Consider the following 23,844-nt stretch of genomic DNA (forward strand, 5'->3'; position numbering starts at 1 on the left):
CGATGGATTGTGTCGAGACAGGATTGTGTCAAGGCAAAGATCTGGGGAAGGGTACCAAACATTTATGCAGCATTGAAGGTCCCCAAGAACACAGTGGCCTCCATCATTCTTAAATGGAAGAAGTTTGGAACCACCAAGACTCTTCTTAGAGATGGCCGCCCGGCCAAACTGAGCAATCGCGGGAAAAGTGCCTTGGTCAGGGAGGTGACCAAGAACCCGATGGTCACTCTGACAGAGCTCCAGAGTTCCTCTGTAGAGATAAGAGAACCTTCCAGAAGGACAACCATCTCTGCAGCACTCCACCAATCAGGCCTTTATGGTAGAGTGGCCAGACAGAAGCCACTCCTCAGTAAAAGGCACATGACAGCCCGCTTGGAGTTTGCCAAAAGGCACCTAAAGGACTCTCAGACCATGAGAAACACGATTCTCTGGTCTGATGAAACCAAGATTGAACTCTTTGGCCTGGATGCCAAGCGTCACATCTGGAGGAAACCAGGCACAGTTCATCACCTGGCCAATACCATCCCTACGATGAAAGATATCTTTCAGCGGCAGGCACTGGGAGACTAGTCAGGATGGAGGGAAAGATGAATGGAGCAAGAGAGATCCTTGATGAAAACCTGCTCAGGACCTTAGACTGGGGCGAAGGTTCACCTTCCAATAGAACAACGACCCTAAGCACACATCCAAGACAACGCAGGAGTGGCTTCAGGACAAGTCTCTGAATGTTCTTGAGTGGCCTAGTTAGAGCCCGGACTTGAACCCGATCGAACATCTCTGGAGAGACCTGAAAATAGTTGTGCAGCGACGCTCCCCATCCAACCTGACAGAGCTTGAGAGGATCTGCAGAGAAGAATGGGAGAAACTTCCCAAATACAGGTGTGCCAAGCTTGTAGCGTCATTCCCAAAAAGAGTAGAGGCTGTAATCGCTGCCAAAGGCGCTTCAACAATGTACTGAGTAAAGGGTCTGAATACTTATGTAAATGTGATATTTCCGTTTTAAATAATTGAATCCATTTTAGAATATGGCTGTAACGTAACAAAATATGGAAAAAGTGAAGGGGTTTGAATACTTTCCGAATGCACTGTACCAACTCAAGAGCACATTTCCCCCTACACTAAGGTACATTCCATTTAATTTCAACCAATTATATTTTCATGTAAGTTCAATTCCTGACTTGAATTAATTTAAATTTAAATGACTTCAGCCATGGTCCGGTCCGCTAGTCCACTGGTTCAAGCCTGAAGGCCACCAACCCACCCTCCCATGCCCTGCCCTGGACTCACCGCCTCCACCAAGCTAGTGGCGCTCTTCTGATGGTGCTGCTGGCGGTACTCAGTGTGCGTTTCTTTCGCCTCTATATTAATCTGGTACTCTGGGGGCACCTGGAGATGGATGGGGGAGTAGGTCCTCTGGGAGTACTCTGGGTCGTCTGTGTACCAAGAGCTCTTCCTCAGAGACACCTGGCTGCTGGCGGCACTCTCCCTGAAGAGAAGAGGAGATTCAGACACTCTTGGAGGACAATGGAGGGCCAATGATAAGAATGAGGAACCAGGGACAGTGTGACTCAGTGTAAGACTCAATGTTTAATATCAGAGTGCTACACAACTTCCTAGTGACAAAATAATAATAGTGAGACATGCAGCGTGGCTCCTGCAACCACTTCAAACTCAAGACTGAAGCATTATCCATCAACCCTTGCTCTTGCCCCAAGAGCCAGAATAACAGATCTCAAAATAAAACTCCCACATTACAGTCACACTATAAATATCTCTCGTTATTAAAACCAAGGTGTTTGGGCCTGTAGCCTTCATCGGGGTTGTACATACAGAACAATGTATATATACCTTTGTCCGGGGTGATCCACGCGGATGAGGGGTGTGTAGTTGGGCGACTGCTCCTTACTGGCCGAAGTGGCGGGTGGACTGGCCCAGGAGCGGGAGGGGGAGAGACGGTGGGCTCTGCTGGAGTCCAGCCCTGCTACAGCCATCACCTTTAGAGGGAGGCCAGGAACACACACTGGTTTAACAACACATACTGGTCTAACAACACACACTGGTCTAACAACACACACTGGTCTAACAACACACACTGGTCTAACAACACACACTGGTCTAACAACACACACTGGTCTAACACACACACTGGTCTAACACACATACTGGTCTAACACACATACTGGTCTAACACACACACTGGTCTAACACACACACTGGTCTAACACACATACTGGTCTAACAACACACACTGGTCTAACAACACACACTGGTCTAACACACACACTGGTCTAACACACATACTGGTCTAACAACACACACTGGTCTAACACACACACTGGTCTAACACACACTGGTCTAACACACATACTGGTCTAACACACACACTGGTCTAACACACACACTGGTCTAACACACATACTGGTCTAACAACACACACTGGTCTAACAACACACACTGGTCTAACACACACACTGGTCTAACACACATACTGGTCTAACAACACACACTGGTCTAACACACACACTGGTCTAACACACACACACTGGTCTAACACACACACTGGTCTAACACACATACTGGTCTAACAACACACACTGGTCTAACAACACACACTGGTCTAACAACACACACTGGTCTAACAACACACACTGGTCTAACAACACACACTGGTCTAACAACACACACACTGGTCTAACACACACACTGGTCTAACAACACACATACTGGTCTAACAACACACACTGGTCTAACACACATACTGGTCTAACAACACACATACTGGTCTAACAACACACACTGGTCTAACACACATACTGGTCTAACAACACACACTGGTCTAACAACAGACATACTGGTCTAACAACACACATACTGGTCTAACACACACTGGTCTAACACACACACTGGTCTAACAACACACACTTGTCTAACAACACACACTGGTCTAACAACACACACTGGTCTAACACACACACTGGTCTAACAACACACACTGGTCTAACAACACACACTGGTCTAACACACATACTGGTCTAACAACACACACTGGTCTAACAACACATACTGGTCTAACAACACATACTTGTCTAACAACACACACTGGTCTAACAACACACACTGGTCTAACACACACACTGGTCTAACAACACACACTGGTCTAACAACACACACTGGTCTAACACACATACTGGTCTAACAACACACACTGGTCTAACAACACATACTGGTCTAACAACACATACTGGTCTAACACACACACTGGTCTAACACACATACTGGTCTAACACACACACTGGTCTAACACACACACTGGTCTAACACACACACTGGTCTAACACACACACTGGTCTAACACACATACTGGTCTAACACACACACTGGTCTAACAACACACACTGGTCTAACAACACACACTGGTCTAACACACACACACTGGTCTAACAACACACACTGGTCTAACAACACACACTGGTCTAACAACACACACTGGTCTAACACACACACACTGGTCTAACAACACACACTGGTCTAACTACACACACTGGTCTAACAACACACACTGGTCTAACTACACACACTGGTCTAACACACATACTGGTCTAACACACACACTGGTCTAACAACACACACTGGTCTAACACACACACTGGTCTAACAACACACACTGGTCTAACACACATACTGGTCTAACAACACACACTGGTCTAACACACATACTGGTCTAACAACACACACTGGTCTAACACACACACACTGGTCTAACACACATACTGGTCTAACAACACACACTGGTCTAACAACACACACTGGTCTAACACACATACTGGTCTAACAACACACACTGGTCTAACAACACACACTGGTCTAACACACATACTGGTCTAACAACACACATTGGTCTAACAACACACACTGGTCTAACACACATACTGGTCTAACAACACACACTGGTCTAACAACACACACTGGTCTAACACACACACTGGTCTAACACACACACACTGGTCTAACAACACACACTGGTCTAACAACACACACTGGTCTAACACACATACTGGTCTAACAACACACACTGGTCTAACAACACACACTGGTCTAACACACACACTGGTCTAACAACACACACTGGTCTAACAACACACACTGGTCTAACGACACACACTGGTCTAACGACACACACTGGTCTAACACACACACTGGTCTAACAACACACACTGGTCTAACAACACACACTGGTCTAACAACACACTCTGGTCTAACACACACACTGGTCTAACAACACACACTGGTCTAACACACACACTGGTCTAACAACAAATACTGGTCTAACAACACACACTGGTCTAACACACACACTGGTCTAACACACACACTGGTCTAACAACACACACTGGTCTAAAAGTCCTGGTAGAGCAGTGCACTAGTAAATCAATTCATAGTGTGTGTGTGTTACATGGAGGTGCATTGGGTGCAGATGCAGAGCTGTCTACTGGTATGTGTATGTATTTAGTATTTATTATGGATCCCCATTAGTTCCTGCCAAGGCAGTAGCTACTCTTCCTGGGGTCCAGCAAAATGAAGGCAGTTATACATTTTAAAAACATTACAATACATTCATAACAGATTTCACAACATATTAAGTGTGTGTCCTCAGGCCCTACTCTACTATCACATATCTATAACACCAAATCCATGTGTACGTGTGTGTATAGTGCATATGTTATCGTGTGTTTGTATGCATGTGTCTATGTTTGTGTTGCTTCACAGTCCCCGCTGTTCCATAAGGTGTATTTCTATCTGTTTTTTAAAATCTCATTTTACTTCTGGCATGAGTTACTTCATGTGGAATAGAGTTCCATGTAGCCATAGCTCTATGTAGTACTGTGCGCCTCCCATAGTCTGTTCTTGACTTGGGAACTGTGAAGAGACCTCTGGTGGCATGTCTTGTGGGGTATGTGTGTGTTACCTGGTGGTACATTCCATGCAGTGGTAGAGCAGTGTGTGTGTGTTACCTGGTGCTGCATTAGGTGCAGTGGTAGAGCAGTGTGTGTGTGTGGCAGCTCATCCTGACTGCCTTGCCTTCTCAGACACTCAAAGTTGAAGGAGGGCCTCCTGTGACCTGGACGAGTGACGGGCAGACAGGACAGGAGGGTGAAACTAGTGAAGCTAAACTACTCATGCAGGAAACAATGACTACATGCAACTAAAAGGCATCAACACACATCCACGTACAAAAAACAGTCACGAAGAGCTCTTTAAAATGAGAGAAAACCAAGTCAGTGGCAAGTCAATTTAATGAATGAGTCAAAAACTGTGTGAATAGCTGTGGAGGATTTGCTTCTATTTTCAGTTAAGTCAAGTATCTGACCTTAGTAACAGCTTATATGTAGACAAGCTTCAGAAGCATGCTGGATAGAGAGAAGGGATGTTACCTTGGGGCGTGGCAGGAAGCATCCGTCTCTTAGGTGACCTCCTTCCGTCTTGGTAGAGGGGTTGCTCGTCATCGTTGTAGTAACTGTCGGGGTGGTGGTAGCCTCTAGGAGTCTCGTACTCCGTGTCACTGTTCTGGTACCTGTCCAGGTATTCCTTATAGGACATCCTGGAAGGATAGGGTATTGGAGGTGAACTAGCTACTTTAATTTGCAGAAATTTTTATATTTTAATTCATTCTATTTTAATAGGCTCGGGGGCCGCATCTGGCTCCCAAGCCACTAGTTTGAGACCCCTGCTTTAGCAGAAGGGAACTAATCGTGAGGTATAGTATATACAATATATAGGATACATGTATTTCTCTGAGGTTGTAAGGGTGGAGTGTTGGTTACTTTACCTGTCTCCTGACAACATGCTGTCGTCCTCATAGAACTCCTCTCCGCTGTAGTACTCTCCCGAGCACCTGTCATCGTCAAACTCCTCCTCCCGTCGGATGGTGGGAAGGCGGGCGTCTCCCCGGTGGGACCTGGTGGGAGGGGGTGAGGGGTCAGGGTTCAGAGATCAGAGGGGGGTGGGGTCCAGTGGAGGCTGGTGTCACTTTAAAATTGGAGCACAGGCTCATTGGAATGGAATGAATAGAATGGTACCGGTTCCAGCCATTACTATGAGCGGTCCTCCCTTTACCAGCCTCCACTGGTGATGCTGGACTGCGGGAGAAGTTGTGGGGGAACAGGACCATGCACTGCCATGCAGACACAAACCTCCAGCCTCCAGGGGGCAGCGATGCAACAGAACTAACGTCCTCCTCATCCACCACCACAGCCTCATCAAGACAACAGGGACATGGACAGTAGAAGCTGTAGACCAGCGGACGATGCATACAGTACCAAAGAGCAACACTCAACGTTCACTTAACACTTATTTTGTTGCTCAAAGGAAAACTATGGTTGCCTGTAATACGATTGTTTGAGAAGTCTTCAATCAGATGTATCAAAACGTACATCCCCTTATCGTCATCCCCCATCTCAGCCGTGGGATAGCTCACCCAAATTACAAAATTACCTATTGGTTTCCTTACCCTGCAAGCAGTCTATGGACAAGGGAAATCAGCAATCCTTGCTCTGGTTTTGTTCATACACTCTTAGAAAAAAGGGTTCCAAAAGGGTTATTCAGCTGTCCCCGTAGAATAACCCTTTTAGGTTCCAGGTAGAACCCTTTTTGGTTCCAGGGTATAACTATTTTGGGTTCAATGCAGAACCCTCTGTGGAAAGGGTTCTACATAGAACCCAAAAGGGTTCTACCTGGAACCAAAAAGGGTTCTACCTGGAACCAAAAAGGGTTCTTCAAATGGTTCTCCTATGTGGACAGCCGAATAACTCTTTTTGGTTCTAGATAGCACAATTTCTTCTAAAAGTGTTTACAGGGTAAGGAAACCAATATTTCATTTTGTAATTTGGGTGAACTATCCCTTTAATTAAATACATTTCTGAGGGGCTTTTATAGAGCTACTGGTCATTGTTGGGCTTAGGAAGTAGTCAGGGTTTAAGGGGAGTAAGGTAAGTTTCCATACATATCCATGTGGTTTGAGCATCCAAGTTCCTCCTTCAAGGCAAGCACTTCACTTCACCTCTCTTAGCAGTGCTCTCCTTCCTAGCAGATACATGCATACAGCAAGATTGGTCTAGGGCTAGGCAGTGTGCTGGCCAATCAGGCCTTTCCCTTCTCTTCTTTAAACATCAGAGTACTAGGTCAAGGGATACTACTCCACAGATAGGTGGTGGTGCAGAGACAGGGAGATAGATGACTGGCCAGCACACTCAGCACTAATTTAGCAGGGATTAGGGTTGAACAAATTCTGGTAACTTTCCCAAAACTCCCAGGTTTTCCAGAAATCCTGATTGGAAGATTCCCAGAATCAGGATTTCTAGAAAACCTGGAAATTGTGGGAAAGTTACTGGAATTTTGCAACCCAAGCAGGGATGCAGTTAGTCACTTATTGGCCCCAAATTTTTTTATTAAAATCAAAAGTTCCCCTTTGTTGTGGTGGACACATAGTGCTCTAGCCATACCTAGGAAAGTAACATACCTAACATAGGTCTCATAGTAGCGCCTTCTGTCCAAGAAAGCGGAGAGATGGTTGAGAGAAAGCATTTTGGTTAGGTAGGAGAAAGGGAGGAGAGAACAGAGGGAAAAGGGACCGCATGAGTGACATATATATATAATACAGTATATGAAGCATATACATGCATTCCTATATATGTATAAGTGAAGAAAGACGACAGCGGGGTGACGTGTGTACCAATGTTGGGGGGCAGTTCCATTTCAATTACAGGCAGTACAGGAAATCATTTCCAATCATTTCCTGAACTCATAAGAATTGAAATGGACTTTCAACCCAACCCTGGGGTGCTCCAGAGAGATGTATTGACTGCTTGTGGGATGGGTAACCTGAATAAATATGAAGTGTGCTGTTGGTCAGTTATATGGAATGAGGATGCTGATCAGCATGTGATTGGTCAGGTTAAGGTAGGGTCTGAGAGGGTATGTGCTATAGGTCAGTGACAAGAGGAAGGTCTGATAAGGAGAGGCTAGGTCCTGCCTTTGGCAAATCTTTAATGATAGGTACACAGAATGGCCTTATGGCTAATGGTAGCTGCATGCTAACTCTCCATGCTAACTTATATCCCAGGTTTGTTCTATTGTACAAAAACCTTTAGCGGTGACATCATCATACACATTGAGACAGCTGTATGACTACGAGGGACTACGAGAGTCACTCAGGTGAATTGACAAGGGACGGAAGAGTTTACAGGTCAGACATTATAGTTTCTAAATATTGTGGCATTTGAAGTTTACATGAAGCTTCAAGCCACAGACGTTTCACCATTCTCTTTTACAATAACTAATCAAACCCAACAACACATGACGCGTCACCCATTTCATTTTGCGGCCAGAGAAAGAGATGTCAGTGTGTGGTCACCTTTGTCCCTGTGGCGTGCCGCGAGGTGGTGGCTTGTCGTAGTCGGTGTGGTAGGGGCCACTGCGGTGTCCTGGGTAACCGTTGGCTGGGGGCGGAGTGTGCTCATAGTAGCGGTGGTGGTGTCCTCCTCCGTTGGGCAGACTGGACATGTTGGCGTTGTTCAGGTTGATGTTGGTGGACTTGGGCGACTTGCCGTATGAGGAGTTGTGGTGGTGGTGATTGGGGTGCGGGTGGGACATGGCGTTGGCCCGGCAGAGACGCCCCACCGGCTGCTCCATGTGGGCATAGTGTGGAGGCGGCTGCACCTGCAGGGGCCGCTGGGTGGCGTTGGTCTGGGGCCCCGATGAGCGCCGGTGGTGGTCCCCGTTCACGTGGTTGATGTGGTTACCGAACAGGCCACCATTGCGCTGTGGAGGAATACTCAGGGTCAAACGGTCAGGGACTACTTTCTGTTCAACACAGAAGATGAATACACAATGCTAGTGATGTGCAAATTGGGCTGACTTGTTGTGATTGGTGATTCGTTTTCCTTTCAGAAATCATCGTATGTGCAGAAAATAAGTTCAAAAGCTGGTTCAATGGTTCATGATATATGTGGGATGAAGGCACTATAATTCCTTCTTCTGAACTGAAAAAAGAAAAACAGAAGAACTGTAAATGGTTTACTTCCTCTGAGATGAACATAGTACATAGTCCTGTCCCTACACCTACAGGTTGGATCCATGCAACTTGTATGTCCAGTCCACCTTGGTGACTAATTGAGTTTAGAGCTTTGTGATTTTGCTCTGTAAATGGAAAGCGGCATACAAATCAAATCAAATATTATTACCAGTGTGTGTATATCTGTGAGTGCCGTGTACAGTATCTACCTCCAATAAGGACATTGTCCTGAGGCATAATACACTACCATTACCACTATCCTAATATTCCATTTACCCAACCAACCCATTCCAGCAAGATAAAATAAATATGCGTGCCATACATTCCCTCAGGCAGATAAATTGAATAAATTACCCTATAAATCTCCTCGTCCTCCTCTGGAATAAAGTCTACTAGCTCCTCATCTTGCAGGTCACATGATATCGCTCGGCGAATTTCAGGCCCAATATCATGTAGCGTGCGAAGGCCAGCCTGTAACCATGACAATAGAGTGAGGGGCTAAGGGCTGGTAGGAAGGTTCTCTTTCAGGCAAAGAGGCTCGTCACAGACCCACGCACACACACACACACACACACACACACACAAACAAACAAGAACAAAAATACACACACAGACACACACACGCACATTCATTCAGCTGCCCTTTGCTGGCTCTCACGCAAAACCTGAAGTTTACAGACGCCCATATTGGACAGTGCTAGACAGACTGTGAGAGATGAGAACATTTATAAGAGACAAACAAATGTGCTCCCCCTGAATATGCCTTGTCGTTAGTGTGTCTCCTATGACATTACATTATCCTGAGTGTGTGGTTAGAGTGTGAAATGTTAGTTACATCTTTGTCTTTGTGGAGAAAATAGCTACTATTACAGTTAGTTACAATAGGCACATACTATAGTTTACTTACTATAGGACTGTTTCAATGAGGAAAAATATAGCTAGGAATATAAGGGAGAGGGACAAGAGATAGAGAGGACTACCTGAATGATAAAACCTCATGGCTTGAAGCTAACGGTGATGAAAACAGAAGTAAGCTGCTTTGAGTGTGAGCTTCATGAGCTGATGGGTGAGATACATGTTAAAACATCGGATGACGATGATGAGTGGACAGAGACAATGGCTGCATCCCAAATGGCAGAGCCCTATGGGCCTTGTTCAAAAGTAGTGCACTTTATAGTGAATAGGGAACCATTTGCGATGCAGTCAGATATACACCCATTACATTGTCAACGGTAACACTGAGACGAAGACACATGCCTCTCCGAAAGAGACATACGTTGATAAACATGTCCGTCATCACATAAACAGGATCATACTGTACACCAATAGCTTTGATCATGAATGACCTGCTGAATCATAAATCACAACATTAGCACACTTGGTTGTATTCCACACTCTAAGAAATGCAAGCAGATTCTCACACACGTTTCTTCACACAAATATTCTCAATAGTCATGTTGACCCAATCTCTCACACACGCACGCGCTAGGGCTGTGACGGTCTTGGAATTTGAGATTACGGTAATTGGCCAGGCCAATGTACCTGGTCACCGACATAACCGGGGTCCCCTCTACTTTTCTGAACAATTCACAGAATGTCACCAACGTTGCAGCGGTCATTCTCTGTGGCAATATGTTGTTCAAAGTGGCTAGAGAGGATGCAGTAATGAGAGAAAAATCATATACTACTGGAAAAAGAATATGCTACTGAAAATATTAGTATATAGGCTATGCATCCTATAGGATGAATCAGGAAAGGACCTTGGCTACGTTAAATTCAGTTGCACCCCATTTAACAAGAGAGGAAACGCAAAACTGGCACCTGTCGTCATTCCTCGCACATATGCTGACCCTGCAACACAACAGTTATTTTTCTCTGTCTGATTAAAGCGATGAAGTCAAGACAGGCTATTTTAGGAAACTTTCTGAATGGACATAGAGAATTAGTGAACTCATACACGCGCACCCACCCACCTAAAAGGACCCATTACTCAAGACACATAAGCAAATCACATTTGTCCTTTCCCAAAAACGTATTAAAAACTTTGCCTTAGCCTCAAATCCTTTATGTAGGATATCAAAAAATGGTCTACATTATAGGATGATGCTAAATCAATGTAGCCTATAATATAAATTGACGAGGAAAGTTTTAAGGAGGATATATACTGAGTGTACAAAACATTAAGATTTATAGGGTAAGCTCTTTCCATGACATAGACTGACCAGGTGAATCCAGGTGAAAGTTTTGATCCCTTATTGATGTCACTTGTTAAATCCACTTCAAATCAGTGTAGATGAAGGGGAGGAGACAGGATAAAGAAGGATTTTTAAGCCTTGAGACAATTGAGACATGGATTGTGTATGTGTGCCATTCAGAGGGTGAATGGGCAAGACTAAAGATGTAAGTGTCTTTGAACGGGGTATGGTAGTAGGTGCCAGGTTTGTGTCAAGAACTGCAACGCTGCTGGGATATTTTTTTTCTCTGTCTTTTAGGGTTGCCCATAGCACCGGTGGTCGTCTAGATTCACTTTAGCAGGCCTATAATATATAGCCTAATATATAGGCTATACGAATGATTCATTAATATATTAATTAACTTCTAACTTACACATCTCTCTGTCTTCTTCACTGTTCCCTTCTTGCTCTATTCACGCATTTTCGCTGGCAACTCCACTCCACTCTCTCTTCCCCCTCTCTCTAACTCTTGAACGAGTAACCTATATAAACTCAGCAAAAAAAGAAACGTCCTCTCACTGTCAACTGCGTTTATTTTCAGTAAACTTAACATGTGTAAATATTTGTATGAACATAACAAGATTCAACAACTGAGACATAAACTGAACAAGTTCCACAGACATGTGACTAACAGAAATTGAATAATGTGTCCCTGAACAAAGAGGGGATCAAAAGTAACAGTCAGTATCTGGTGTGGCCACCAGCTGCATTAAGTACTGCAGTGCATCTCCTCCTCATGGACTGCACCAGATTTGCCAGTTCTTGCTGTGAGATGTTACCCCCTTCTTCCACCAAGGCACCTGCAAGTTCCCGGACATTTCTGGGGGAATGGCCCTAGCCCTCACCCTCCGATTCAACAGGTCCCAGACGTGCTAAATGGGATTGAGATCCAGGCTCTTCGCTGGCCATGGCAGAACACTGACATTCCTGTCTTGCAGGAAATCACGCACAGAACGACCAGTATGGCTGGTGGCATTGTCATGCTGGAGGGTCATGTCAGGATGAGCCTGCAGGAAGGGTACCACATGAGGGAGGAGGATGTCTTCCCTGTAACACACAGCGTTGAGATTGCCTGCAATGACAACAAGCTCAGTCCGATGATGCTGTGACACACCGCCCCCAGACGATGACGGACCCTCCACCTCCAAATCGATCCTGCTCCAGAGTACAGGCCTCGGTGTAACGCTCATTCTTTCGACGATAAACGCAAATCCGACCATCACCCCTGGTGAGACAAAACCACGAATCGTCAGTGAAGAGCACGTTTTGCCAGTCCTGTCTGGTCCAGCGACGGTGGGTTTGTGCCCATAGGTGACGTTGTTGCCGGTGATGTCTGGTGAGGACCTGCCTTACAACAGGCCTACAAGCCCTCAGTCCAGCCTCTCTCAGCCTATTGCTGACAGTCTTAGCACTGATGGAGGGATTGTGCGGTCCTGGTGTAATTCGGGCAGTTGTTGTTGCCATCCTGTACCTGTCCCGCAGGTGTGATGTTCGGATGTACCGATCCTGTGCAGGTGTTGTTACACGTGGTCTGCCACTGCGAGGATGATCAGCTGTCCGTCCTGTCTCCCTGTAGCGCTGTCTTAGGCGTCTCACAGTACGGACATTGCAATTTATTGCCCTGGCCACATCTGCAGTCCTCATGCCTCCTTGCAGCATGCCTAAGGCACGTTCACACAGATGAGTAGGGACCCTGGGCATCTTTCTTTTGGTGTTTTTCAGAGTCAGTAGAAAGGCCTCTTTAGTGTCCTAAGTTTTCATAACTGTGACCTTAATTGCCTACCATCTGTAAGCTGTTAGTGTCTTAATGACCGTTCCACAGGTGCATGTTCATTAATTGTTTATGGTTCATTGAACAAGCATGGGAAACAGTGTTTAAACCCTTTACAATGAAGATCTGTGAAGTTATTTGGATTTTTACGAATTATCTTTGAAAGACAGGGTCCTGAAAAAGGGACGTTTCTTTTTTTGCTGAGTTTATATAGCCTATATATAGACAATGAACAGCAATATAACAGCAACTTATTCAGAGGAATTTTTTAAACTAATAGGCAGAGGCCTATTCGAGGAGAGAAGCATCGATTGATCCTCTTGTTTGCTGAATGGCTATAAAATAGGCTACAGCATTGGCAATGAACTGGCGGGGACATTTGAATGGCGAGAGCGACGTGTAGCCTAGCTCTGGTGTGATGTGATCACATTGGCTAAATTGATACCTTGCTGCACTGATGCATTGCAAATGCAGGGAGAGATTAACTAATTCATTAATTCATTAATTCAAACAACAAACACACTGACGTGGCGGAATGCAATGGCAATGTTCCAGATGACAATTTCTATTGGGCAACAGCATCTTTTCACATGCCAACAGTTTATTTTCGCATGCGAAAAGATGCTAAAATCGAACCGTTCTGAATAAATAATTGACGTATTGTGACAGGACATTTCGCAATTGGTGTGAATGGCGTCATAAACAAGAGGTGTTCGTATATATTTTGTATTTCCTAATTATTCAGACCAAAATAACGGACTTGGTGAGAAAGGGCCTTTACTGAAAATAGGCCTTTTATAAGATTAAATCATGACAGGAGTGTTTGATTATTTTTAAAGAGATAGAGTCCAGACAGGCTACTTTAGGAATCTTTCTGAATGTACATCCAGGCCTTTAGATAGAATCAGTGAACTCACACACGCACACCCCAGTAAAAAGGACCCGTCAATCAAAGCCACCAGCGTATGTCAGACACAAGACCAAATATTTATCCTTTCCTTAAAATGTATAGAAAACCTAGGCCTACCTTAGTCTTTCCAAATGTAGACTATAAGATAATTAATTGACAAGGAAAGTATGAAGGGGAGAGAGACAGCTATGCTATAGTATAAAGATGAAATTGACAATCATTAAAATATAAACCAATACAAGCAACATGTCCATAGCCTATTTAGCAGTGTTGATTAGTCTATAAATTAAGAAAAGAGTCTGCATCAAATTATACCATGCCAGGTTGGATAGGATTGGCGCATTTTCCATTTGACAGAACATTAGCGCATTATAGGCCTCAGAGCCAGAACAACCTTGTCGACTGCTGTTGAATAATTCATGAATAGTCAGACACATCCAACCTTTTTAAAAAGAAGACCGATTTATTTATATACTAGCAAGCAATGAAAACGTGCATTGTATAAAAGAAAGTCCACAAAGATGTTTTTTACTGAATTGCCATAGCCTATAAAGCTTCTAATCCCCTGCGCTTTTAGCGGATTAGCTGCTTGAGCATCAAACGACAGTTGGAGAGGGATGTAGACACTTTAATTGACAGACTAAGTTAGCAAAACAATTGCTTATAATCATTAGTAAACACTCCCGCTATTAGTTAAAGTTTATCTACATGAAAATAAAGTTAATCAAAATAAAATAAAATAAAAAATCAATGTAGGCCTATTTAAAAGGTTTTGAAGTTTATTTTATTTTCATGGCAGTCTTCATCCATAACCGTCAGTTACATGGTTATTCAATTACTGTCCAGCCCTAGCACACGTACACGCACACACACAGACGCGCACACACACACACCCCAACACTCACCTGAAGAGCGATGGCTGTGTTGTTCTGAGAGGCGTGCACCCCCACCAGGCCCTCCTCTTTACGTTTCTTGAATTTCCTAAAGTAGTCCTGTATCAGGAAGGTGGCATAGAACTTCCCCACGGTTACCTCATCATCTAGGTGAACAGACCACACAAACGCTTCCTGTGTCAGACAGCAGGTCACCGCACAGCATCCTGGGAGATTGAGTCTGCCCATGTCCCCTCCCCACTCCTTGACCATACCCCTCAAATACCAGACACTAACCAAAAGGATACCCTATAATAACCCTATGATAAGGCACTATATTCCTTACATGCACTATACTGACCCGGTAAATAAACTGGTACAGTGCCTTCAGAAATTATTCTTTAAAAAATTATTCAAGCTCTGTCAAGTTGGTTGTTGATCATTGCTAGACAGCCATTTTCAAGTCTTGCCATCGATTTTCAAGACAATTTAAGTCAAAACTGTAACTAGGCCACTCAGGAACATTCAATGTCATCTTGGTAAGCAACTCCAGTTTATATTTGACCTTGTGTTTTAGGTTATTGTCCTGCTGAAATATGAATTTGTCTCCCAGTGTCTGTTGGAAAGAAGACTGAACCAGGTTTTCCTCTAGGATTTTGCCTGTGCTCAGTTCTATTCCATTTATTTTTATCCCAAAAAACTCCCTAGTCCTTGTCGATGTCAAGCATACCCACAACATGATGCAGCCACCACCATGCTTGAAAATATGAAGAGTGGTACTTAGTGATGTGTTGTGTTGGATTTACCACAATTATGCCGTTTTACTTTAGTGCCTTATTGCAAACAGGATGCACGTTTTAGAATATTTGTATTCTGTACAGGCTTCCTTCCTTTTACTCTGTCATTTAGGTTAGTATTGTGGAGTAACTACAATGTTGTTCATCCATCCTCAGTTTTCTCATATCACAGCCAAACTCTGTAACTGTTTTAAAGTCACCATTGGCATCATGGTGAAATCTCTGAGCGGTTTTCTTCCTCTCCGGCAACTGAGTTAGGAAGGACACCTGTATCTTTGTAGTGACTGGGTGTATTGATACACCATCCAAAGTGTAAATAATAACTTCACCATGCTCAAAGGGATTTTCAATGTCTTCTTTTTTTTTAACCTATCTACCAATAGGTGCCCTTCTTTGCGAGGCATTGGAAAACCTCCCTGGTCTTGTGGTTGAATCTGTGTCGGAAATTCACTGCTCGACTGAGGGACCTTACAGATAATTGTATGTGTGGCGTACAGAGATGAGGTAGTCATTCAAAAATCATGTTGAACACTATTATTGCACACAGATTGAGTCTATGCAAATTTTTACGTGACTTGTTAAGCATTTTTACTCCTGAACTTATTTAGGCTTGCCATAACAAAGGGGTTGAATACTTATTGACTCAAGACATTTCAGCTTTCCATTTTTCATTATTTTGTATACATTTCTAAAAACATAATTGTGTGTAGGCCAGTGACACAGAATCTCAATTTAATCCATGTTAAATTCAGTCTGTAACACAACAAAATGTGGAAAAAGTCAAGGGGTGTGAATACTTTCTGAAGGCACTGTACAGTCGTGGTCAAAAGTTTTGAGTCTTCACAAAGTTTGCTGCTTCAGTGTTTTTAGATATTTTTGTCAGATGTGGTATACTGAAGTATAATTACAAGCATTCCATAAGTGTCAAAGGCTTTTATTGACAATTACATTAAGTTTATGCAAAGTGTCAATATTTGCAGTGTTGACCCTTCTTTTTCAAGACCTCTGCAATCCGCCTTGGCATGCTGTCAATTAACTTCTGGGCCACATCCTGACTGATGGCAGCCCATTCTTGCATAATCAATGCTTGGAGTTTGTCAGAATTTGTGGGTTTTTGTCTGTCCACCTGCCTCTTGAGAATTGACCACAAGTTCTCAATGGGATTAAGGTCTGGGGAGTTTCCTGGCCATGGACCCAAAATGTCGATGTTTTGTTCCCCGAGCCACTTAGTTATCACTTTTGCCTTATTGCAAGGTGCTCCATCATGCTGGAAAAGGCATTGTTCATCACCAAACTTCTTGGATGGTTGGGAGAAGTTGCTCTCGGAGGATGTGTTGCTACCATTCTTTATTCATGGCTGTGTTCTTAGGCAAAATTGTGAGTGAGCCCACTCCCTTGGCTGAGAAGCAACCCCACACATGAATGGTCTCAGGATGCTTTACTGTTGGCATGACACAGGACTGATGGTGGCGCTCACCTTGTCTTCTCCGGACAAGCTTTTTTCCGGATGCCCCAAACAATCGGAAAAGGGATTCATCAGAGAAAATGACTTTACCCCAGTCCTCAGCAGTCCAAACCCTGTACCTTTTGCAGAATATCAGTCTGTCCCTGATGTTTTTCCTGTAGAGAAGTGGCTTCTTTGCTGCCCTTCTTGACACCAGGCCATCCTCCAAAAGTCTTTGCCTCACTGTGCGTGCAGATGCACTCACACCTGCCTGCTGCCATTCCTGAGCAAGCTCTGCACTGGTGGTGCCCCGATCCCGCAGCTGAATCAACTTTAGGAGACGGTCCTGGCGCTTGCTGGACTTTCTTGGGCGCCCTGAAGCCTTCTTCACAACAATTTAACCTCTCTGCTTGAAGTTCTTGATGATCCGATAAATGGTTGATTTAGGTGCAATCTTACTAGCAGCAATATCCTTGCCTGTGAAGCCCTTTTTGTGCAAAGCAATGATGATGGCACGTGTTTCCTTGCAGGTAACCATGGTTAACAGAGGAAGAACAATGATTTCAAGCACCACCCTCCCTTTAAAGCTTCCAGTCTGTTATTCTAACTCAATCAGCATGACAGAGTGATCTCCAGCCTTGTCCTCATCAACACTCTCACCTGTGTTAACGAGAGAATCACTGACATGATGTCAGCTGGTCCTTTTGTGGCAGGGCTGAAATGCAGTGGAAATGTTTTTGGGGGATTAAGTTCATTTTCATGGCTTTGCGGGACTTTGCAATTAATTGCAATTCATCTGATCACTCTTCATAACATTCTGGAGTATATGCAAATTGGCATCATAAAAACTGAGGCAGCAGACTTTGTGAAAATTAATATTTGTGTCATTCTCAAAACTTTTGACCACGACTGTATATATTATCAACTGTATCATTCATATACATCCATCTTGATGGTCATTGAGGGTCGTTCCACCAATTCGGTGCCTTTGAGAAGTGTAACTTGGTCAAAAAAATATTTTGGTTTCACCTAATTTTAACATTCTGTCATAAAAAGCACATCCATCTTGATGGTGTATATACTATACCTCAAGATCCATCACATGGATGGCCAATGCTCTCTGTAGGTCAAAGACCACAATAACTCAATAATAACTCAATAATTTAATCTAGATCCTGAACTACATCTTTCAGTCCTGGGGACATAGGTCAGAGAGAAGAGGCAACACAAGTTCCATGCCACCACCCTAAAACAGAACTGGTATACCTCACTGGTACACCTCAAATAGGTTTAAACCGAAACCATAACTGAACTATGGTTCGATGCTAGTTAGATTCTGGGTGTCCTATAGAGATCCTTTAATTCCTATGAATTATAGGATCTCTATTGGGCCTGACAACTTCTGAAATATCACTTGTATCAATAATCTCCGGTCCAATCTAGGTAGGCAGCCAGAGGAGGGAGAGGGCAGACAGGCCACAGGCAGGGTCACAGAGGGACAGGACCCTTACAGCCCATTGGTTCAAACCTCTAAGATCCTTTTAAAGACTGCAGGTTTAAATAGTACACATTGATAGTGATTATTATGAGAATATGGCACGTCATTTAGATCAGAGTTAATGCTCTAAGCAAATATACAGTTGAAGTCGGAAGTTTACATACACTTAGGTTGGAGTCATTAAAACTCGTTTTTTAACCACTCCACAAATTTCTTGTTAACAAACTATAGTTTTGGCAAGTCGGTTAGGACATCTACTTTGTGCATGACACAAGTAATTTTTCCAACAACTGTTTACAGACAAATTATTTCACTTATAATTCACTGTATCACAATTTCAGTGGGTCAGAAGTTTACATACACTAAGTTGACTGTGCCTTTAAACAGCTTGGGAAATTCCAGAAAATGATGTTATGGCTTTAGAAGCTTCTGATAGGCTAATTGACATCATTTGAGTCAATTGGAAGTGTACCTGTGGATGTATTTCAAGGCAAACCTTCAAACTCAGTGCCTCTTTGCTTGACATCATGGGAAAATCGAAATAAATCAGCAAAGACCTCAGAAAAAAATGTGTAGACCTCCACAAGTCTGGTTCATCCTTGGGAGCAATTTCCAAATGCCTGAAGGTACCACGTTCATCTGTACAAGCAATAGTACGCAAGTATAAACACCATGGGACCACGCAGCCGTCATACCGCTCAGGAAGGAGACGCGTTCTGTCTCCTAGAGATGAACGTACTTTGGTGCTAAAAGTGCAAATCAATCCCAGAACAACAGCAAAGGACCTTGTGAAGATGCTGGAGGAAACAGGTACACAAGTATCTATTTCCATAGTAAAACAAGTATCTATATCGACATAACCTGAAAGGCAGCTCAGCAAAGAATAAGCCACTGCTCCAAAACCTCCATAAAAAAGCCAGACTACGGTTTGCAACTGTACATGGGGACAAAGATCGTACTTTTTTGAGAAATGTCCTCTGGTCTGATGAAACAAAAATAGAACTGTTTAGCCATAATGACCATCGTTATGTTTGGAGGAAAAAGGGGAAGGCTTGCAAACCAAAGAACACCATCCCAACCGTGAAGCACAGGGGTGGCAGCATCATGCTGTGGGGGTGCTTTGCTGCAGGAGGGACTGGTGCACTTCACAAAATAGATGGTATCATGAGGAAGGAAAATTATGTGGATATATTAAAGCAACATCTCAAGACATCAGTCAGGAAGTTAAAGCTTGGTCGCAAATGGGTCTTCCAAATGGACAATGACCCCAAGCATACTTCCAAAGTTGTGGCAAAATGGCTTAAGGACAACAAAGTCAAGGTATTGGAGTGGCCATCACAAAGCCCTGACCTCAATCCTATAGAAAATGTGTGGGCAGAACTGAACAAGGGTGTGCGAGCAAGGAGGCCTACAAACCTGACTCAGTTACACCAGCTCTGTCAGGAGGAATGGGCCAAAATTCACCCAATTTATTGTGGGAAGCTTGTGGAAGGCTACCCGAAACGTTTGACCCAAGTTAAATAATTTAAAGGCAATGCTACCAAATTATAATTGAGTGTATGTAAACTTCTGACCCACTGGGAATGTGATGAAAGAAATAGAAGCTTAAATAAATCATTCTCTCTACTATTATTCTGACATTTCACATTCTTAAAATAAAGTAGTGATCCTAACTGACTTAAAACAGGACATTTCTACTAGGATTAAATGTCAGGAATTGTGAAAAACGGATGTATTTGGCTAAGGTTTATGTAAACTTCCAACTTCAACTGTATATATATATATTTTTTATTTTTTGTAGTAATTGTACAAAATGTTTCTCCTCAATTTCATGATATCTGATTGGTAATTACGACCCACAAGGAGCCGGTAGAGCGCGATGAGCCAAGGAAAACCCCCTGGCCAAACCTAACCTGGTTGGGCCAATTGAGCCCCGCTCTATGGGGCTCCCGGTCACAGCTGGCTGTGACACAGCCTGGGATCGAACCCTAGGCTGTAGTGGTGCCTCAGCACTACGATGCAGTGCCTTACACCACTGCACCACTCGGGAGGCCTAAGTTGTTTTTATGTTGACCTATGAAATGGCTAAATGTATTCAAACATTTCAGAGGAATGTATTCAAACAGTTCAGATCCACTCCAGTAGAGGGATTCGGGGTGTTAAGGAACCCAAGACACAGTTAGACTCTACTGAGCACATGCAAGCAAGCAGAACTAGGCATACATATGAGTAGGTTAGTGTTAGTGTGTATTTGTGTGTGAGCGTGTGGGAACGTGTGTGTGTGACCATGTTCATGTGAGAGCAATGTGAAAAAGGGTGAAGATAGAAGATGTTTGTGTGCATTTACAGTGCAGTATGTGTGTATGTGCGTGACCGTGAGCGTGTGAGAAGGATTCTGAAGCAGGGGTCTGTGTCACTTTAAACAAGCACGTTGGGGACAGAGATCGGAGAGAAGAGGCAACACTAGTTCCATGCCACCACCCTAAAACAGAACTGCTTCAGAATATTCTGAAGTTCTTAAAAGTAGTTTAAAAAAATATATATATATACACAGATATAGAGAAAAGGAACAGAAGCTGTGGAAAAGCTCAAGCGGAGAGATAGAGAGACATAAGGAGAGACAGAGAGAGGGAGAGAAAGAGAGTTTAGTAGGAGAGATACGGCATGCACTGAGCGACAGTCAGTGGTCTACCACTATGAGGCCATGCAAGCCCAAAGCCTAGCACACAGTCAGTCACAGTAACAGTCACAGTCGCCCTGGAACCTCCAGTGGTATCCAGGACAGGTGGAAGGAGTGTAGATAAACAACCCCCACACGCACACGGATCAAAAACACACTGCGGAGAACATGAGAGAAGAAAACAGCAGGACAAAGCTGAAATCATGAGTTCGAGAGTGTGTGTGAGGGTGTGTGAGTGTGTGTTAGGGTGTGTGAGTGTGTGTGAGAGAGGGACATTGTTGATATTTGAGAGTTCATACTTGTACTGTAGACTTATAAAGTGGGAAGGTGGAATGTGTGTGTTATATGTGATATTATGTGATATTGTGCTGGAATATTGGGTGTATGTGTGTATTGCTACTAGGATCTCAGGTCTCAGAATGTTAGGTGTTTGTGTGTGTGTAATGCTGGGGACGTTATTTCTACTGAGATGTATTACTGTGGCAGCCTGAGGGTGATATAACTGACCACCAGCAGGGGGCACCACTTGGTCCAGCAGCTTCATGCTGGTCCTCTTCCAGATCTTCTTGATGACGGCTCTCAGCTCCTCGTTGGCCTGCTCCAGATTACCTACAGCACAGGTAAACACCACACAAATGTCCATCACTATCAACACAAACTATACAGTTGGTAATGTTGTGGTGTGTGTGTGTGTGTGTGGGGGGGGGGTGTCTCCTACCGTCTGTTTTGATCTTCAGGGCGGTGCGTACTAATGCAATAGCGTAGCATTGAACATGACGGTGCCGTCACTGTTTAGAGGCATGTTCATGGCCACCAGTCTCTGAGAGAGGGAGAGAGAGGAGGGTTATTTATATGTGTGTTGTTTATAGGGTTGAACACATGCCAGATCAATTAGAGAGAGAGAAAGAGATACAGAGACAAAGAGAGAAAGAGAAAGACAGAGCGATAGCAGAGAGAGAGAGAGAAAGAGAGAGAGATAGCAGAGAGAGAGACCAGAGAGACCAGATAGATGGTTACCTTGCAGGCCACTCTATGAGGGCAGAGTTTGCCGAAGCCCAGTGGAGGCTGGATGCGTCGGAGCAGAGTGACCACGTCCAGATGTTTAATCCTGCCCCTGTGTTAGAGAGAGAGAGACACACAGAGCGAGAGAGAGAGAGAGAGAGAGAGAGAGAGAGAGAGAGAGAGAGAGAGAGAGAGAGAGAGAGAGAGAGAGAGAGAGAGAGAGAGAGAGAGAGAGAGAGAGAGGGAGAGCACTCTGATAAACATACACTCAGACTACTGCAACATACAGACATAATCTCAAACATAATACAGTCAAATATATGCACTAAATAGACCAGGGCTGTTCAATTCCGGTCCTTCTACCTGGTAGTTAATTGCACTCACCTGGTGTCCCGGGTCTGAATCAGTCCCTGACTAGAAGGAGAGGATGAACAACAGAATTGTTCCGGGACCGACATCGAACAGTCCTGAAATAGACACACACAACACACTTACTTGGCCTCTGGGTCGTACTCAGACCAGATCCTCTTGAACTCGTCAAGTGGTGAGGACCCAGGATGGACCAATCACGAGTAAGGTAGTCAAAGTTGTCCATGATGACAGCCACAAACAAATTGATAATCTAGGGCAACAGAACAAACAGGATCAGAACAGGTTAGTGATGGACTGTATCTACATACACAGTCTGTGTGAGTGTATGTGTGGAAATGTATTCGTGCGTATGTATGCTGCGTGGATATGTATTCTGTGTCTGTTTGTGTGTGTGTGCTGTGTGTATAAGTGTGTATAAAGTATTGATGTACCAGGAAGGCACAGAGCATGTAGAAGCTGATGAAGTAGATATAGGCGAAGCTGGCTCCACAGGTCATCTCCTCCCCAGGGTTGTAGTCCGACTCTGGGTCACATAGCTTTCCCGAAACACACGACAACATGATCTCCTGCCACGCCTCGCCCGTGGCACACCTGCGACAGAAACATGACTCGTCAGATAGCGTAAGACAGCATAACCATAACCTTTTCACAACCTATCCATAACCTTTTCACAACCATATCTACTGATGAAGACCTAAAGACCAAAAGGTTGTTAATAAAGTACATTGAATACGTTCTATTTTGCCTTTTGCTGGACATGTTCTTTGATTTCCAGCAGCTGCGTAGAAACACTGCTTTGTATATAATCAATTTCCTATCACTACATATTCGACCTACAACGTCTGCGTGAACTCTGACCCTGTGACCCCTCGCGCCAACCCCGACAGACCTGAAGAGCAGCAACACAGCCTGAGGGAAGGTCTGGAAGTTGTTGTTCCTGTTGATGTGGGTGCCGTCCACCATAGCTATCTTCCCAAACACCTGAAACAAACAGTATAGATAGACAAGGGCAAGGGTTCATTTACAAACTGCGTTTTTAAACATTTTGCAACAGAAACTGAAAATGAGCATTTCTTAATGAACACTTCCAGGTAGTCTCTTCCGGTTTCAATCTGTTTTGTTCCCTGTTTGGTACCTTATGAACATGACCAGGTGTACTGCTGCTCTCTATGAAGAGGTTTAGTGACGCTGTTA

General features: G+C 44.0%; 1 pseudogene across 1 annotated transcript in view; it reads right to left on the reverse strand.

The window, feature by feature from the left end:
* Nucleotides 1-23,844, reverse strand: part of LOC311138859 (voltage-dependent L-type calcium channel subunit alpha-1D-like) — a 123,523-nt pseudogene that overhangs the window by 895 nt on the left and 98,784 nt on the right. Inside the window, exons 30-44 of the transcript in view lie at nt 23,540-23,631; nt 23,082-23,241; nt 22,774-22,900; nt 22,294-22,390; nt 21,995-22,096; nt 21,784-21,885; nt 14,891-15,024; nt 9,425-9,541; nt 8,411-8,817; nt 7,517-7,540; nt 5,828-5,956; nt 5,433-5,599; nt 5,013-5,119; nt 1,849-1,994; nt 1,288-1,513 (exon numbers count right to left, since the gene is read on the reverse strand). The product of the transcript in view is annotated as a voltage-dependent L-type calcium channel subunit alpha-1D-like (transcript). The remainder of the gene's footprint in view (nt 1-1,287; nt 1,514-1,848; nt 1,995-5,012; nt 5,120-5,432; nt 5,600-5,827; nt 5,957-7,516; nt 7,541-8,410; nt 8,818-9,424; nt 9,542-14,890; nt 15,025-21,783; nt 21,886-21,994; nt 22,097-22,293; nt 22,391-22,773; nt 22,901-23,081; nt 23,242-23,539; nt 23,632-23,844) is intronic.

The sequence above is a fragment of the Coregonus lavaretus genome, assembly GCF_964263955.1.
Source record: "Coregonus lavaretus genome assembly, chromosome: 12".
NCBI lineage: Eukaryota > Metazoa > Chordata > Actinopteri > Salmoniformes > Salmonidae > Coregonus > Coregonus lavaretus.